Raw genomic sequence first — 20078 nt, 5'->3', positions numbered from 1 at the left:
TGAAATCTAACTTCCTATCACAAATAGCCAATAATATATTCTGACCACTCTTCAACTAAATCTTCTATTTGTTCCATAGTGAAATGTGAATATCTTGCTCCAACAAAATACTACACAAGATATAAAAGCAATATATAAGTAATTAACATTATATTAACTTAATTTCAAAGCTTTTGACTTACATTTTCAGGAATGATCAACTCTTGTTGTGTGATTACTTCTTCATAACATAGTATCCACACTCCCAATCTTGTAATTGTGTAGGTACCTATAAAACAATAAAAGATGTCATTATTAAAATATGGTAGAAATAAATTCTAACTTAATTTAAAATACTTCAGTGATGAAGTTATATATATGATACAAGTATTTGCTGTCAAAAATCTGACAGAGTCTCCCCTATAACTTGAAAGTTCTAGAATTTTTCAAAAATTCTACATCAATCTAGAACAACATATTCAGAATAACAAACATAAAATATCAATCAAACAATTATTTAGATAACATGCTATAGCCCTATTATATAATGATTAAGCATAACAAGTAAAAACTAATTGTTGTAATAAACATATATAAAGAATATAGAACTAAAAACTTACTGATTAAATAATATCCTCATAGATTTGTAGTTCTTAAAGTCACTATCTCTTACTGAATCAAGATAATAAATCACAGGGACGAATGAATTGATACAAACAAGCACCCAATATTGCCTGAAAAAAGAAAATATTTTATTAACTAAAATATCACCTAAAGTTAAAAATAAACAATAATAACAATTTATCTTAGATTGTGAGGAGCTAAAAATAACATGTTTCTTTTGCCTTTGGCTTTGAATGAATTAGTAATCTTTTGAGAATGGTACTCAATACTGTAGGTACTAGTGTTGTGCGGGCTAATAAATGAAAATTTTGTTATCAATGAACCCGGCACCATAAAAGTATGATATAAGTACCTAAAATGAAAACAAATAGAATCATTCACAACTAAAATTAAATAAATACCACAATAAGTAATAAAATTGAGAAAGTACCTGATGTATAAACTAATTTGTGTGGTTTGTAGCCAATCCTTGGTCAGAATCTCGTTAATATTTTCAACTGCTAATTTTTTGCTAATCATTTCACCATAAATCTCCTTTTTAAATTCTACTTCACAAATCTTATTTTTAAATGTTGTCCGCATAATCAATTCAAGTACATGTTGATAAGGATATTTCAACTGAGTAGATTCTATACTAGTCTTCCCTGCCTTAGTCACAGAGGTAGATCCTTTTGACGGCTTTCCTTTCGCTTTGATTGGCTTCTTTACAACTTCTTTAGATTTTGAGGACTACAAGATGTAAAATGGACTGGTAAGTCCGTAAGAAAACATGAATGATTTTAAAGAACCATCAATTATTATACCTGTAACTTAATAAGTTTTGTAGGCTAAGCCACGTAAGTTCTAACGGCATCAAAAATCATGAATATATCCTCATCTTTTATTTGCACTGGCAACTCAACATTATTTTCTATTGGAATAGTTATAGTCACCTTTAAGTGATCAGTAGGCAACGATCTAGAGTGTATAGTAACACTATTGTCATTATACACATATCCAAGTGCCACAACACGACAATATGGTGATTCTAACCATAATTGACATTGTGACTCGCCTTAAAAATTAAAAATTAATATTTTAAAAAAATGTGAAACATAATTTGTGAATAAAGAGAAGATAATATAAAGAAAAATTATAACCTTAGGAAAGTCTTCTTTAGTATGGAATGAGCAATTATCTTTATTACTGGGGCTACCTTGTGACACATTTACAAATCCAATCATTTGCTCAAATCTCTTTTCGATTTGAGCTTGAAATTTTTTTCCCATTCTCGCCTCCATTTCTGCCATCCTTGCATTAAAATCATCTTCAGTAAAAATTTTAGACCGACGTCCAAAGTAGATGCCCTGAGAAATGCCAAATCCAACTCCTCTAATACGACCAGAGACCTCTGGAGCTCCCAATGCCCTACCAAGGACATCTACATGTTCACCCACATCATGTTATGGTATTGATTGTGATAATGCTTCCTATTGAACAAATTGTAAACTGATTATTAAGTAAATAATGTAAATAAAGTAATACACTAAATTTGTTTTTTCTTTTTTTTTTATTTTTTCTTTTGTGTGTTCTACATATCCCTCATCAATCCAAATCCCTTCCGCATGATCTTCTCTAATATAGAAGGCATTATCCCCACTTGAAACATCAAATGTCCGTGATGTTCCCATGAAAGGGTCATCCTCAATATTGAAATCTTCATCCTCTTCATTACCCACTATTTTATTTGTTAAAAGAACAATCAACCAATTTTTATATGCTGGATCTGACATATAAAACACTTGTCGAGCTTGTGATGCCAAAATGAATGGTTCATCTTTATGAGCCACCTTATTAAGATCTACTTGAATAAAACCTAACTCATTAATTCAAAAGCTATTTTTATTGTAAACCCACGTGCAATAAAAGACAGGTTCGTGAAACTTGATATAATCTAATTTCTAAATGTGCTCTATAATCCCAAAATATGATATCATCGCAAAGATTGGGTTCTTGTCTTTAAAACTAGAGACATGCATTGATTGAGCTTTAAGTGTTGCACCACTATTTTGCATAACTTGTATAAGAAAATACTTCAAATCCGGGACCCCTAGCCAAAAAACTCAACCTTTTTGATAGGTAAGACTCCTCAGAGATGCGAGCTCTAAACCAATATATAAAATGCGTTGTGATATGTTGCTAACCAAGTTTCATTTTTTCTTTTATTTTGACTCTTAACTATTGCCTTGTGTTCGTTGATATATGGTTGAACTTCCTCAGTGTTGTGTAAAACATACAAGTGAACTTGCTCTCATTGTGTCTTATCTATACTAATGAGTTTCTTCCTAATGATTCCACCCTGTTCACCTGTGGTGTCCTTTGTGTACTTTGGCAACCCAATGGCATCCACATTAGAGAGTTATCTAGTGTATAATTCAACTGCTTCTTCCATGATGTACCTCTCAACAATACACGCCTCGAGCCGACTTCAATTTTTTGCATATCCTTTTAATACTTTCAAGTAATGCTCTACTGGGTACATCCATCTCAAATAAGCAGGGCCACACAACTTTATCTCTCTAACTAAGTGAAATGATAAATAAACCATGATGTCAAAGAATGAAGGTAGAAAATACATTTCGAGCTTGCTTAAAATCTTAGCTATTTCGTGTTCTAGCTTTGGTAATTTTTCCGGGTCAATCACCTTGCTACAAATTGCCTTAAAGAAGAAACAAAATCTAGTAATCGTCATTCACACCTTTTTTAGCAAAATGGATCGTATACCTACCGGTAACAAATTTTCCATGACGATATGACAATCATGAGTCTTAAGACCTACTAGTTTGAGGTCTTTCATGGATACGAGGCTACTTACATTTGAAGAATATCCTTCTGGCACTTTAACTTCATGCAACAATTCACAAAAAGCTAATTTTTCCTTTCTAGACAAGGTATGAGCTACTGGAGGTAAAAAAGTACGTTTTCCCTTCCTCTCTAGTGCCAACTCTTCTCTTAACCCCATGCTAATCAAATCCATCCTTACATTAATACCGTCTTTACTCTTTCCTTATAGTGTATCCTTATAGTGTAAGTATACTTCAAAATGCATTGCTAATTGGCAATATATTATAATTACACTAAAAGCAAAATAAGGAAGGAGGAACTACTAAAAAATATGGTATATATCATGCCTCATATTCAATGGTTATAAGAAAAAACATTGAAAAAAAAGGTAGAATTTCAAAAAGCTAATATTCAACAGTTAAAAAAATAATCGTTGAATAACTTTATATATATTCAATGGTTAAATATAAAAACTATTGAATAAACTCCTCACAAAAACACCTGATGACATCACCATATTATTCAACGATTCAGTAAAAGCAACCGTTGAATAAAGTGTCAGAATATTCAATGGTTAAAATAAATAACCGTTGAATAAATGTTTCTAAAACTGCCTTATGATGTCATCTTATTATTCAACGGTTCCTTAACCACAACCGTTGAATAAACATTTATGATATTTAATGGTTTCTATTGAGGAACCATTGAATAAGCATTTATTCAATGGTTTTTCAACAGAACCGTTGAATAATTTCATTTAAATTGCCTCTTCATTTTTTCGAAGCCGTTACTCTCAGATGCTTAAAACTTCATTTCTCCTCTATAAAACTAGATACCCACTATCGAATCTCCTTCCCTAAGTATTGAGTCCATATTTTTAGTTAAACAGTTCCATATTCCGCTATTGGAATGCTATCGCAAGCCTTCATTGCCATTTTTGTCTTTCGTCTCGTGGTGTGCGAATACGTAAGTGCTCTGTGTTATGTTTTGCTCCTCTTCCTCTACCTCTTCCATCTTTCTCTTCCTAAGTTCATCTTCCTTTTCCATTCCAATTGCTTGGTTCGTGGTTCATCTCCATTCAATCGTGGTTACGTGCATGGGTTACATCAGCAAAACAACAAAAGGTTAGTTGTTTTAAGAAATTGTATAAAATTTGAGTATTTTATTTTAACATAGATTGAATGGGTTATGATTATTTACAGTGGGGATGATTTCATATACAATGTGCTTGAATTTTGATTGAATGAAAATGCTCTGTGTTTGCTACCAATTGTTAAATGTGATTGATTGAGTGATTTTTAATATAAATTTGTTGTTATTTTAATGTTGAATTTGTTAAAAAAAAGGCAGTAAGCCTGAAAAATGCTTAGTTTTATATTGTTATACTGCCAATTTTTTTTTTTAAATTTAGTCTTGCAAATATGACTATTGTTAATTATGGTCTGGAGGGAGTTTAATTATACTTCTATCTTATTTCTTGAATTAGTTTGAAATTTTGTAGGTTAAAATAGTGTAAAGAAAGGGCATAATACCTGGGGAATACTTATTTGAAAATGTTAGGCTGCTGATTTTTTTATTTTTAATTTTTCTCTTAAAAAGAACAAATATAAGCGTAGTTGAAGTTGTTGAAGTAATTAAACTTGTGACTCACTGAATGCTTTCCTATCTTTACCATCTTTCTTAAATAAGGGCATTATGGATAAGGAGTGGATGTCTACCAATTGCCTATCTAAAGAATATTAGGATGGGGTGGCAGAATTTGTTAAGTTTGCGGTAAACAACGCAAAAAATCGTGAGTGAATTGTTTGTCCTTGTTTAAGTTGTGGCAATGTGAAGTTGGTTTCTCCTGAGACATGCAAACTTCACTTATTTAAGTATGAAATTGATCAAAGTTACAAGTGTTAGGTAAAGTATGGGGAGACACTTGAAGATGTGAATAACAGTAGCCGAGAGTATATAAAAAGTTGTTCATCACCATCATCTTTTAACACAAATGCAATTGAGGCCGATTGTCTTGAAGAATTGGTTGATGTGATGGAAGAGGAACTCGAGAATTTTCCAGAGAAGTTCGAAAGGTTGAAAATTGATGTGGAGACACCTTTGTATAAGGGTTGTACTGAGTTCACTTTATTATCCGCTGTGTTAGAATTGTACAACTTGAAAGTAACAACTGGGTGGAGTGATACAAGTTTTTCAAGCTTGCTCTCTCTAATCAAACTAATGCTACTGAAGAATAATAACCTTTCAGGTCGGCTATATGATGCAAATAAGGTGTTACGCATAGTTGGCCTAAGCTATAAGAAGATACATGCTTACCCTAATAATTGCATTTTGTTTAGGAATGAATATGAAGAGCTAACCCATTGTCCTAAGTGTGAGACATCACGTTATAAGCAAAATGGTAAGAGTGTGAAGAAGGTAATGTGGTATTTTCCTATTATTCCAAGATTTAGGCGTTTGTATAGCATACGTTAAGAGGCAAAGAATTTAACATGGCATGTAAATGGAAGGATTAAAGATGATAAGATTCAGCATCTAGATGATTCTCTTAAATAGATAAGGTTTGATAGGAAGTACCCTGAGTTCCAAAAAGAAGATAGGAACCTACGCCTCGTATTACCTACTGATGGGATGAACCTACATGGTATGCAGGGCAGTACCTATAGTACATGGCCTGTGATAATGGTCATTTATAACTTTCCTCCTTGGCTTTGTATGAAGTGAAAGTATATGATGCTATCCTTACTAATATTGAGGCCCAAGCAACTTAGGAATGACATAGATGTTTACTTAGAACTATTGATTGAAGACTTGAAGCTGTTGTGGGAGACAGGTGTGGAGGTATATGATGCCTATAGAGAAGAGATATTCAATTTGAGAGCCATGCTTTTTGGTACAATCAATGACTTTCCAGCGTATGGTAATCTATCAGGGTATAGTATTAAAGGACAACTTGGATGTCCCATTTATGAAGAGGGAACACGTTCAATGAGATTGCAACATGGTATGAAGAACGTGTACCTTAGGCATCATAAATGGTTGGGTGACAAACATCGATATCGTCGGTGGAAAAAGTCTTTTGATGAAAAAGGAGAAGAAGAGAGGCTACCAAAGCAGTTGACTAGTGAGGAATTATTTGAAAAGGTAAAAGACCTTGATATTAAATTTGGAAAACCATTTGCAAAGCATATTGGAACAAGCGAGTAGAAGAAAAGATCAATTTTCTTTGAGTTGCCATATTGGAAGAACTTGAATGTGCAACACTTCCTCAATTTGATGCATATTGAGAAAAATATGTGCAATAGTCTTGTTGGGACATTGCTTCATATTCCAGGAAAGATGAAGGATGGCATCAATGCAAGGTTAAACATGGTAGAAATGGGCATAAGAGAAGAATTGACACCGCAGGAGAAGGAAACTCGCACATTTCTTCAAGCAGCAGCTCACATACTGTCTAGAAAAGAAAAGAAAAGTCTATGTGAGTTTCTTGCTACAATCAAGGTTCCAGATGGCTACTCTTCAAATGTTAGAAACCTTGTCTCAATGAAAGACCTAAAGTTAAAGGGTTTAAAGACTCATGATTGCCATATTTTAATGGAGAATTTTATTCCAATTGCTATACGTGGTATTTTACCGGATAATGTGCGAGGTACAATCATAAAGCTATATTACTTCTTTAGGTGCCTCTGTAGTAAAGTAATTAATCCTAACAAGTTGCCGAAGTTGTAAAGCTAAATTATGAGAACATTATGTGAGTTGGAGATGTTTTTTCCTTCTGCATTTTTTGATATCATGGTCCACTTAACCATTCACTTGGTTAGGGAGGTACAATTATGCAGCCCTGCTTATTTGAGGTGGATGTACCCTTTTGAGCGTAATATGAAAATATTGAAAGGGTATGTGAAAGGTTGAAGTTGACTAGAAGGTTGCATTATTGAATGATATATTAGTGAAGAGGCTATTCACTTTTGCGGTCAATACTCAAAGAATTCAAGGGATGTTGATGATGAAGCTATAGAATAGACAACAGGAAGAAAATTTGTCACTATCTCAAGTGACCAATGGGAAAAAGTACACCTTTTTGTGCTGTACAACTCTCCAGAGATTGATGAGTATGCAAAAATTCACAAGGTAGAGCTAAAAGGGCAACGCCATCATCGATTAGAGAGTTAGTTCATCAAACTGCATAATAAACAGTTCATTCGCTGGTTGAAAGAACATATCGAAGGGAAGTACAATGCCGATCCTAATTCAGTTCCTAATAGATTAAAATGGCTGGCACAAGGTCCGAGCAAACATGTCTTCTCTTACACTAGTTATACTAACAATGGGTACAAGTTCTACACAAAGGAACATGATGACCGAAGTACAATGTAAAATAGTGGTGTATCCACCATAGGTGATAGCATGCACATTTCCAGTGTGAAAGATAAAAAACCTATTTACGTAAAAATGCATTACTTTGGGGTAATTAAGCACATTTGGGAGTTAGATTATATCTCCTTTTGAGTTCTAGTCTTCAGTTGCAAGCGGATTGAATATAAGAATGGGGTAGATGTTGATGACTTTGGGTTAATTAGGGTGAATCTAAATAAGGAAGGGTTCACAGAGGATCCTTTCATTTTTCCTTACCAAGCCAAACAAGTTTTTTATGTCCATGATCCAGCTGATAAGAAATGGTCTATTGTTTTATGGAGTAACAAGGAAGTTGAAGAAATGAAAGATGCAGAAAATGAGCGAAGTCAAAGAAATGATGAGGTTGAAGTTAATCCATTCCATAGGACATCATTTGAAAATGATGATGGCGTAGACAGTATTGAAGATAATGCTTTCTACATAAAACGTAATCATAATGAGGGAATTTAGATTTCTAAGAGGGGGAAATTAATTCAACAAAAGAAGAAGGTTGTTAAAGTGAAGAAGAAATTAGTCAAAAAAGTAGTTAAAACAAGAAAAAGAAAAAGAACAACTTAAATAGGTAGTTATATTATTGTTGACTTATTAAAGAAAGTGCACGTGTTGTTATTATTTTTTTTTTAATTTTTTTAACTTATTTTTTTATTTATTTAATCTTGATTATTATTGCTTTCACAGGTAAATGGATACTGAGCATGACCATCTTGACACTAGCTCTAGATCCAGTAATCCAAGTAAGCAGTATGATGACCCGGCTAAGAAGAAGGCTGACCTTGATAAGCAAGAAGAACAATTGAGGAGAGGGTTGGTTGTGATGGAGGAAGTCACTAAAGCAAGAAATAAAGGAAGAAAATTTACTGTCAAGCGGAACAATAAGAATCAAGTAGTTGACGGTCATAACTTCATCAGTTATATTAGCGTGGCAGTGAAGTCTTTAGTGCTTATTACTTTAAAATTTTAGAAGAATGCAACTCCAACAATGAAGGATGCAGTGTGGAGAACTTTAACAATAAGATACTATCACTTTGCTTCTTTTTTTTTAAAACTTAATGTTTTGCAATCGTTTGTTTAAATTGACATGTTCATCTTGCAGTCAGGATTTGAGATCAAGGAGAGGCGTAAGAAGTTTGTTCTATAAAAAGCTAGGATAGCCCTAAGATCTCTTAGAAGTTTTGTTACCCGTAAATTTTTGGCGAACCCTGACATATAGGGTATTGAAGATACAGTTCCTTCCCTCATTTTGACAATTGTAAGTGAAGATGAATGGAAAGCTTTTGTTAACTCACGCCATAGTCCAGAGTTCAAGGTAATATTAATATTATTTTATTTATGTATTGTTACTTTTGTTGTCACCTTCTTTTTATATTAATTTACTTTCTATGTTTTGTGTTTTTTCAAAGGCATTAAGCGCCAAAAATAAAAGTTGGCGAAGAAGAATGAATATACATATAAGGCTGGACACGAGGGATATGCGGGAGTTGAAAAGGGCTTGATTGAGAAAGAGCAAGTGTCCGAGGGTTCTATATCCCATGGCAGGATTTGGGTTGAGGCTCAAAAAAATAAAGCAAGCAATATTGACAACCTAAAAACAAAAGTGGTTGTTGAAACAATAGTAAGTATTAATGATATATTGATATAATGTTATTAGTTTTTACTTATTCACTTTGCTTTTTTCTGCTTCACAAGAGACTTTGACTCAGGAGGCATTAGCAAGCACTCAAATTATTGATGAGGATATATTGGAGAAGGCATTGGCGAATACTGACCATCCTGGTCGTGTTCAGGGTGTTGGCTTTGGAATCACAAGAAAAGATTACTTTGGCGATGCATTCAAGTGTAGTAAAAAGGCTGTTTCTTCTACTGAGGTTCAAGAGTTAAGGCAAGAGCTAGCGGAATAAAAGTAGTAAATACTAGCACAATTGCAACAAATACAAGAACAATCTAGACTCATTGACATGCTGTTTGAGCTGGCATAAGTTGGGGCTTCCACTGGGCAACAGTAGCCCTAGTGTGAACGATAGTTGTATAGTCCCATCTCAACTCCTACCTGAGGTATTATTATTCATTTTACTATAATCTTACACATAATACTACTTTTATTGTTCACATTACATAATTTTTTTTCTTTTTTTTATTTGTGTAGGGTGAGGCTGACGTTGATTGTTTGGTAGAAGATGGCCATATAGTTGCACTGGGGCGCATGTACAACATTGCTGGGCAAGTGATGCTTCACAATTAACATATCCCTGAAGGGACAATGAAAGTCTCTTTGAAGACAGTTAAGGATCCTAATTATGATCTACCCTACCCTACTCTAGATGCAAGGATAGTAGTAGATGCATTGTTCAGCTTTGTTGCATGGCCAGTTCGTCTTCTTCATATTTTGGCACCATCTCCAAAGGCATATTTGTTAAACTCATAATTGAAAATTAACTTCTTTTGCATTCTTTTATAGTTGATATCTAACAATCTTACATGTTAGAAAAATTAGCCTGTTGATAAGCTGGTAGGAGAAAAAGCACCAGAGGCTATGAAAGCATTCACTACTAAGTAGAAGAAGGGAAAGGATAAGAAGAGCTCTAACAAATCGAAGGAATCCATCATATTTTCCTAGAAGACACTGGTTCTCCCTCAAGCCTATCTGCCCAAAGCCCCTCAACCTCAAGCCTCTAAAAGTCAAGTCGCACCCAATAAAAAATCGACAATTGCTTAAGACCTATGCCGAGATGCAAGAAGGAGTGCTGCTCCTTTTCCCTACAGACATGTATGTTGATCCACAGTCTTTTGACCAAGTCAACAATGAGGTGTTGGATGATTTATTCAACCATGCAGAGGCTACCACTACTCTATGTAACTTATATATGAGGTATGTTTCTAAAACCTTTCATTAGACATTTAGCTATATATATACACACACACTTTTTAATTATATATTTTTCTATTTATTTTGACATTTAAGGAACCTCTACACTACCATGCTTGCTGGAAGAGATATAGCATGGAGGATTATATTTATCAGTCCTCATATGGTCTCTGCTTATGGCCATGACATAATGAGTCCTAAGCAAGGACTAAAAATATCTCAGAAGCTTTCAAAGTACTTCCGGGAACGTGGTATCGACAAGAACACAATATTTATAGCACCTTATTATAAAGGGTAAGTTACTTTACGATGCTTCACTTTAATTTATTCAAAATTTAATTATTTATATGATACTTTCTAATTGTAATTTTTGTCATAGGGGACACTGGATGTTGCTTGTGATCAATCCAACTTTAAGGAGGGTGTGGTACCTTGACCCTATTTGGAGTGGCCATCCATCTAACAGAAATGATTAATCAGTAAGTTGATTAATTTGTATGCATATATGTAATTTATTCTTTTTGTATGAATATTTCTCATGTCAAGTTTTCTATTTTATGTTAGGGCCATTGTCATGTACCGCACTGATGTTGATCAACAATTTCGACAACTAGTAAAGGGCAACGGTCAGTTTGATACAGCACCATCATAGATAGTTGCCAAGGTATATGTATTTATCATTAATTATGTTAGAAACGTCACTGTATAGGTCATGTCATATTATTAATTAACTATTCAGTTATTTTATCCATTGTATGAGTAGTGACCAGAGCAAGCAGACAAAGTCAGGGATTGTGGGTACGCTGTCATGAAATTCATGAAGGACATAATCCAACATGCTCTAACTGGAATTCTTCTGAATGATATAATTGTCTTTCTATTCTATTTTATTAGCTTTTATCAATAAACATGATTTTAATTTTTTTGTTGTTGTTGTATATAGTACTACGAGGACACATACTGTGACACATATACTCATGCTCAAATGGAAGAAGTCCTTGAAGAATTAGCACACGGTATTTTTGAAGTATGGTTTACTTTCAACAGCCAGTAGCAGTAACAGTTAGGAAACTTAGGCAAATTTTGGAATTTGGAGCTTTATGTTTTAACCACTAATTGCTTTAATTTAAGAAATTCAAGTTGTATATAAGTTTTTTATAGCAATTCATTGTACATTTATATATATAGATGTAACTATTATTGGCTGGAATTTGTGTCTGGGTGCTAGAATATCATTCTGTAATTTACAATGCAGAGGGCTTGCTAGAAATGTAGGGGGAAGATGGAAAAAATTAGGTCATAATATTCAACGATTATGAGAAAAAATTGTTGAATATGATCACAAAACTATTCAGCGGTTTCATCATACAACCGCTAAATAAGTACATATATTCAACAGTTATTAATGAATAACCATTGAATAATAGGAAAATATTCAATGTTTTTATTCCAGAACTATTGAATATTATCTCTCACAATTTCTCATTTTCAAATTTCAAAAATTTATGCAACGGTTTTGGAATAAAAACTGTTGAATAAATGAAAAATATTTAACAGTTAAAAATCGTTGAATAAATGGTCATAGAATATTCAGCACTAGCTTACTCAACGGTTCATAACCATTAAATAGTAAGGAAAATAACCATTTTATATTTCCTTTTTTGTAGTAGTGAGGCTTTATAGTAGGAATATCAATTCCTAATCCTCCAAATCCCTTGGTAAATGTCATTTTCCTTTGCTAAATTACATTTCAACGAGGGATTTTATCTCTCTCTAAATTCATAGCTAAAGAATGGCCCGCTAAATTTAGTGAGTGATTGCATTTCCCTTAATAATTAGTGAGGGATTCAATCCCTCACTAATTTTTATGGAGGGCCATATTCTTTGCTAATACTATTTAAAATTTGATAACTTTAGCGAAGGATTAGTCCCTTATTAATCCCTCATTAAATATACCCATATTTAAAAATAGTGATGCGACATCACTCTGTCATGTGTGCATCAACTTATGACATGTCACCAACAACCTTGTGCCTCATCAATTGCCGTGACATCTACCATCTTGTACCCCATCACTTACCATATCTGCAACAACTTATGACATGTCATCGTCTACCTCACATTATGTCACTCGCTATTTATTATATTTATGCCAAGGCTAAGACTTGAACTCTTAACCCCCTACCTTCTAAACCTTATGCTCTCCTTCTTGGCCAATTGAATTGAAAGGAACTTGTAATCATTATATTAGAAATTAAATATATATTATTTAACTACACAAATATATAAAATAATACATTATAAAAATACACACATATATATTAAATTTTATTTTCAATTAGCAATATGTTAAAAATATTTATATTTTATTTAAATTATTCTTTATATTATATTTTTAATAAAAATATTGTTTTATTAATGACAATGAACTTAAAATAAAGAAAATATTAAATACTAAATAATTTTATTATGAATATTTCAGTTAATTTTTAAGTCTAATTTTTATTTTTAAGTGAAAATAATTAAATATATAATTAAAAGTCATTGCCAAAAGTCAATTTTTTTTACAATAATTAGCTAGGGATAGAATCCCTCATTAAGTCTCTCGCTAATTATCTTATTTTTTAGAGGGATTGGCAATCCCTCACTATTTTTCTCGTTAATTATTTTATTTTAGAGATGGATTGATAGTCCCTCACTAATTTTAGGTCAAGCTATGATATTAACATCTCTCACTATTTTCCTCACCAATTTTAAGTCAAACTATGAAATCAACATCATTACTAATTTCCTTGTTAATTTAATATTTTAAAGAAGAATAGATGATTCTTCGCTAAATTTCCTCGCTCATTTGCTTTTTTCTAATAGTTTTATTGTCACCCAACAACCTCCAATCTCACATTTAATACACAATTTTTGGATAACTACCAAAAACATGTACGGTCCTTATAACATAGATTAAACAACTCAATCAACTATTAGTAACTCTATTTAAGTTAATGGGCTCAAAGCTATTGCCCCTATAGTCCGAAAACACTCTCCTATTACAAGCCTTAGCTTAGAAATTCTCAAAAGAGAAGAGTGAAGGGAGAGAGAGGCTTAGGGAACTTATCTTAAGTGATTGAAAGCCTCAAAGTGCTCTTGATCCACCAAAACACCAAGCCCTAGCAAAGCAAGGTCCTTACTTTCTCACCTAATTCTTTTATTTTTCTTATGATGCTCTGGTTAAACTAGATTTTGTGCCATACACCACGATGCCTACCATATGGGCCATGACATCTGGTATAGAGAATTCTCTTTGTGTTTTTCTGGCCAAATGCATCACACCACATGTTGCACATGCTATGACATGTGGTATAAAGCCATTCTTCTTTGTTTTTCTCCTCTATTTGATGTCTAGTGACTTGACTTCACTCTAGACCCAAATCTAAGGCTGAAACCACAAAAATAAAATACACTCATTAGGCCTCTCTGACCACACACCACATTAATTTACTTAATTACCCTTGATTATTTTGATTAAATAGAAGGTTGATTTTTAGGATGTTACATGTAGGGCATGATCACTAGCCTTATCTGCATTAATAGTATAAAGACCCAATAAAGCAATCCAAAAATAACCTACCATTTGAAACATCTTATTCCACTATAGTTATGATTCTCCCATCTAGCTCTTCAAGAAGTCTCAAAGTTTTCTAGTTTGGTCCTGTGGCATTATACAACAAGTGCTATTGTCAACGAACAACAAGTGTCTCATTCAGTCTTACTTGTACCATAAAGACATTTTGAGCCTCTTAATGAAGTTTGTGAGCTGTTTTCTTATCTCAACAAGGCATTCTATTGAAGCTTCTATGCCTACCATCCAAACCTACCATCCAAACACGTGGTCGTCCCCCCATTCTAGCAGCGAGGATGTGGAAAAAGTATGGCCACAGAAGGCCCTACATGATGTCCAAGTCTATGATATGAATATTATCACAATAATGCACAACTTCATGAATGGCATGCTCAACATAGAAGAGAGGCTTGTGAGAGAGAGAGACAGGACGTGGGAGCAATGTCTTGCTAAAGGTCACTTGTGACTTGTGGGCTAATAGTGTAATTAGCCTGCTGCCAACTTCAAATTGGCTTATAGGGTTGCACACAAGAATAGCCCAACTCGAGCTATAATGTCTAAGTTCATTGAATCTGAAATATGTCTAGATTCAATGAATTTAATGTAGGGTGAATGAATTATATATATATATATATATATTCGAATATTTATTTGATATATATATATTTACATGAAATATAAAATTCAAAACATAATTATATATATTTGAAATAGATATATTCATATGTGTGTGTGTGTGTATGTCTGATATATATATATATATATATATATGAATATGTATATGATATATAAAATTAAATATATATATATATATAATATTTTGAAATATATATGTATATATATTTGTGTGTGTGTGTATAAAATATAATATGTATATATGATATATATTATATTATATTATATTATATTATGTTATGTTATGTTAGTTTTAAATTTAATTTTATATGATAGATTAAATTTAATAACTAACATGATATGAGAGAATATCATGTCAGTTTTATAATTTAAATTTATAAGATAAATTTAAATTAGATATGATATCATGGATTAAATTTATGAGATAAATTTAATTAAATTTTTATGAGCTCTTTAAGTGGAAGGCGAAAACCCTAATCTATATACTATATATAGATAGGGAAGTGCTTTATGAAGATATAGAGAGTTAGAAAAGTTTTGACGATCAAACACTTTGAGAGCTATGAAACACTCTAGAGAAAGAAAAACTAATATTTAAAGAAGAACAGACGCTGGGGGCACTAGCACGCTATTCGAGTTAAAGAGTTGTTCATGTGGATATTGGTAGAGGGAGCAGATCTAAGTTGTCAGCTCTTGAGATCCAAACTCTTGAAGATAACATGCGTCAAGTTTGAAGAATTAAAAGGTAACTTTTCTATCCACCTTGACTTAAACGAGTTTGTTCGGTCCATATCAGGATAGGGATTTTTAAAATTTTAACCTTTCGCTGCGCCTCCCTATCTAAGATGACTTCTATCATGAACGGACCTAGTGGAAGTTAGCCATTCGATTCTCATCATTTAGGTCCCTATAAAAGTCAGTTCTCCAGTCCCCGTCAGTTTGATTTTAGTAGTAGTTAGCTATCTGGTCCTCGTTATCGCTGTTAATCCGATCCCAGTAAAAGTCAATCGTTCGGTCCTTGTCATCATTGTCAGTCTAATCTCAATAGAAGTCGGCTGTCACATCCTAGTTGTTGCCATAGGTTCGATCCTAATGGAAGTCGGTCGTCTAGTCTCTGTCAACGGTGGTAGCTTGTTTCTTTCAACTTTAGTGATCTGGTCTAATTATCGTTGGTAGGTAGATCAAGCCTTCATGGATTTGGGTCAAGTTGCAAAAGGAATTAAGTTAGGATATAAAATAATACAAGTTTAGAAATGATTTCAAATTACAAAGAGATTGAAGTAGAACTTGGATTTGAATTTGGGTCAAATCCATACATTTTTAATTACCGAAACAATGGATTTGGCCCAAATCCAAATCCAAATTCATATATATATATATATATATATATCCAAACATAGCATTCTAGTTAATAAAATTTGACCTGTATAAATAAAATCATCTAATTACCCCAACCAATGTACAAAAGTTTGGAAGAAATTAAACTTTTTGAGAAAAAACTTAGCAAATTAGGATCTCAAGTTTAATGAATACATTTATAAAACTACATAAAATACTAGATGATCAACAACTAGAGTTTAAAAGTATTTGGAAGTGTGCAAGACCAATAAAATTTGAAAGGAAAAACATACATTTTGATCCCTGCACTTTACTCATATTTTGCTATAGATCCATGTACTTTTTTGCAGTATTCTAAGTTCCTACACTTTCATTTTTCGGTGTTTTAGGTTTTTAAATGAACAAAATGTAGAGACCTTAGAGGGACCTATAACACCGAAAAATAAAAGTGTAGGAACTCAAAATACTGAAAAAAAAAGGTGCAGAAGTATGTGTTTCCAATTTGAAAACTATTCCAAACAGAGTCCATAGTACCAATTTTTGCAAAAAGAAACACCTCATAATTTTTTGTCTCTTGGATAAAATATACCACTCCATAAGTTAATGAAACATGCATCCAACCACAAAAACGATGAAGCTTCGAAATAATTAGGCCCAAGAAAGCTGACCTAGCACTGTAGCAGCTTTATAAGCCATGAGCGTTTGCAATAACTTTTATAGCTTCGAAATAATGAATAATTCATGAAATAAAAAATTAGAACCTTTTGACTTAATGCGATTAACTCGGATTAGTTCAAATCACATCACCGATATTCACAATAAAAAGAGTTTGAGCGCAAGTGGATTATTATCAAATCCTTCCACCTCCAGAAACTAAACAAGACTTAGGGACAACAAGGACGGCTAGATTAATTTGCGGCAAAAAAAAAAAAGTTAAATGGATTAATATTATCAAAACCTGGCCTCATGTGTGCTTTATTAGCCTCGTGTTTGCTTGACCTTTTTATTATATCTTTGGCATCATGAATCTTTCGTGAAATTTAAAAAAAAAAAAAAATTGGAACCCCACCAACCTCCAAATTACATCCCCGTCATGTATCCAAGTCTTTTGCTAAAAATAATTTTAAGTCATTTTTATAAGTCACTTTACAATTTTACATAAAAAGATGTATGGTTAATTACTTTCTTCTATTTTTTTTTACATTTTCTTATAAATAGAATAAAATGTTAAATATAAAACAAAAATATTTTTAAAAATAATGTATTTAATAAGAATAAATAAAAATTATTTTCTAGACAACATGAATAATTTAACCGTATGTTATTCAAGGTAATTAAAAATGACTTATATTTAAGACGGATGAGAGTAAAATATAGTGAATTATTTGATTCATTCCGTGGGACGCGAATTTGGAAAATATATATCCAATCCAGGGGTCAAACATATAAGTCTCGTGCTTTTTTTCCAAATTCGAGATCTATAGGAACATATCTTGACTTTGTCGTTAAAAGAAAATTTCAATTTTCTGCAATAAACGTATGTCTCGTGTAACGCAAGCTCGGACGAAGCATAGATCATTGTCCTATATAAATACCATCAACTAGCCTTGCCCTGAAACGCACAAACACTTGAAGCCCAATACACAAGCAATTGAAGCTCTATCATTTCACTTGGCAATTTAAACATGTTTTCTCTAAGTTCCCAGTGTTGGATAGGAAGGTGCAACAGAAAATTAAAATTTTAAAATCTCTATCTTAATATGGACGGAACGAACTTGTTTAAGTCAAGGTGGATAAAAGAGTTACCTTTTAATTTTTCGAATTTGACGAGTGTTCTCTTCAAGAGTTTGGATCTTAAGAGCTGATAATGTAGATCTTCTCCCTCTACCGGTATTCACATGAACAACTCTCTAACTCAAACAGCGTGCGAGCACTTCCAGTGTCCGTTCTTCTTTGAACGTTGGTTTTCCTTTCTCTAGAGTGTTTCATGGCTTCCCAAGTATTTAGCTGTTAGAACTTTTCTAACTTTCTCTCTGCACATCGCCTTGTATCTATTATATATAGATTAGGGTTTTTGCCTTTTTCTTAAAGAGCCAACTGAAATTTAGATTAAATTTATTTCATAAATAAAATCTATAATATCATATCTAATTTGAATTTATCTTATAAATTCAAACTATAAAACTGATATGATATTTTTTCATATCATATTAGTTGTTAAATTTAATCTATCATATAAAATTAAATTTAAAACTAACACAATATAATATAGTATATCACATATACATATTATATTATATACATACGAATGTATATATTATATATATTTAATTTTATATATCATATACAAATACATATATATATATATCAGATACATATACACATATGAATTTATATATTTTTTGAAAAAATATATATACATAAAATTATATTTTGAATTTTATATTTCATATTAATATATATATATATATAAATATTTATCAAATAAATATTCAAATATATATATAATTCATTCACCCTATATTATAGTCATTAAATTTAGACATATTTCAGATTCAATGAACTTGGACATTATAGCTCAAGTTGGGTTGTTCTTGTGTGCGACTTTATAGGCCCATATAAAATTGGCAGTGTGCTAATTACGCTATTAGCCTACAAGTCACAAGTGGCTTCTAGCAAGACATTGTAACTACCCAATTCATATGGAGATCGATGATCCAATGTAACTTATCATACAACCGTATCACATCTCCTTTGTTACATGATATTTCGATCAAATGTGAGATATGAAATTGTCATTCTCCTTTACCTGACCATTACTTTCTCGATCTTTAAGTGGACTGACTGTAGCAATGAAAAAATCTTTTCCATTATAGTATGGCCATACATTTATTTAGTCTTACTCATCGAGAGGCCCATTAATATTTCTTACTTAATGTGAGGGATAAATTTCATCTTGACTACTCATATTCCTCTACACGAATATCACTAAACTCAATCATAACCTTTATGATCACCCGGTCAAAGATGACTTTTGACTAGGTCAAAGTTCAGTAGTCATCATGTAGGAATCCATGATGATCTTAGGTCAAAGGGCTTAATGATATGATTGCATATGAGATAAGCTTATGACTTGCACTATATAGCTTTCTCATAGCGGGTTGGTCCAACACCTTGTACTCTTTGAAATGTTTATGACTTTAATTTGTATCTCTATAATTAATCAAAGTCATACTAGTCTTGTTTCATCAATGATCCCTCATAGATGACCGACTAGGGACATTTAGGACAATCATTATAATTTGTCTAAGGATACGATTATCATAGTGAATATGCAATTGATATGATAACAAAAGAAAAATTCATTAAATAACAACATGCATAGTACAATGATTAGCCTTAGGGCATAATTTCCAACACCCAGCATCTCTTCTTCTCTCTTCATTGCATTCTTCTCGTTCTTCAGGCACATTGCGATGATCCAAAGGTAAAATAATCTTAGGTAAACATAACTTTTGGTCTGTATATTTTACTTGCGTTTTGCTTTTGGTCCTTATACTTTTTTTTTAGTGTTTTAGGTCCTTACACTTTTGTTTTCCATTATTTTTGGTCCCTCTATTAACAAAGTATAGGGACCTTGAAAGGACCCAAAACAATGGAAAACAAAAGTGTAGGGACCTAAAATATTGAAAAAAAAGTATAGGAATCAAAAGTAAAACACGAATAAAGTACTGGGATCAAAAGTCATATTAACATAACTTACCCAATAATCTCTCTTTATAT

This window comes from Prosopis cineraria, unplaced genomic scaffold (genome assembly GCF_029017545.1).
Source record: "Prosopis cineraria cultivar Desert tree isolate PC_DT_omini unplaced genomic scaffold, ASM2901754v1 PC2, whole genome shotgun sequence".
Lineage (NCBI taxonomy): Eukaryota > Viridiplantae > Streptophyta > Magnoliopsida > Fabales > Fabaceae > Prosopis > Prosopis cineraria.
Note: the sequence above shows the minus strand (reverse complement) of the source record.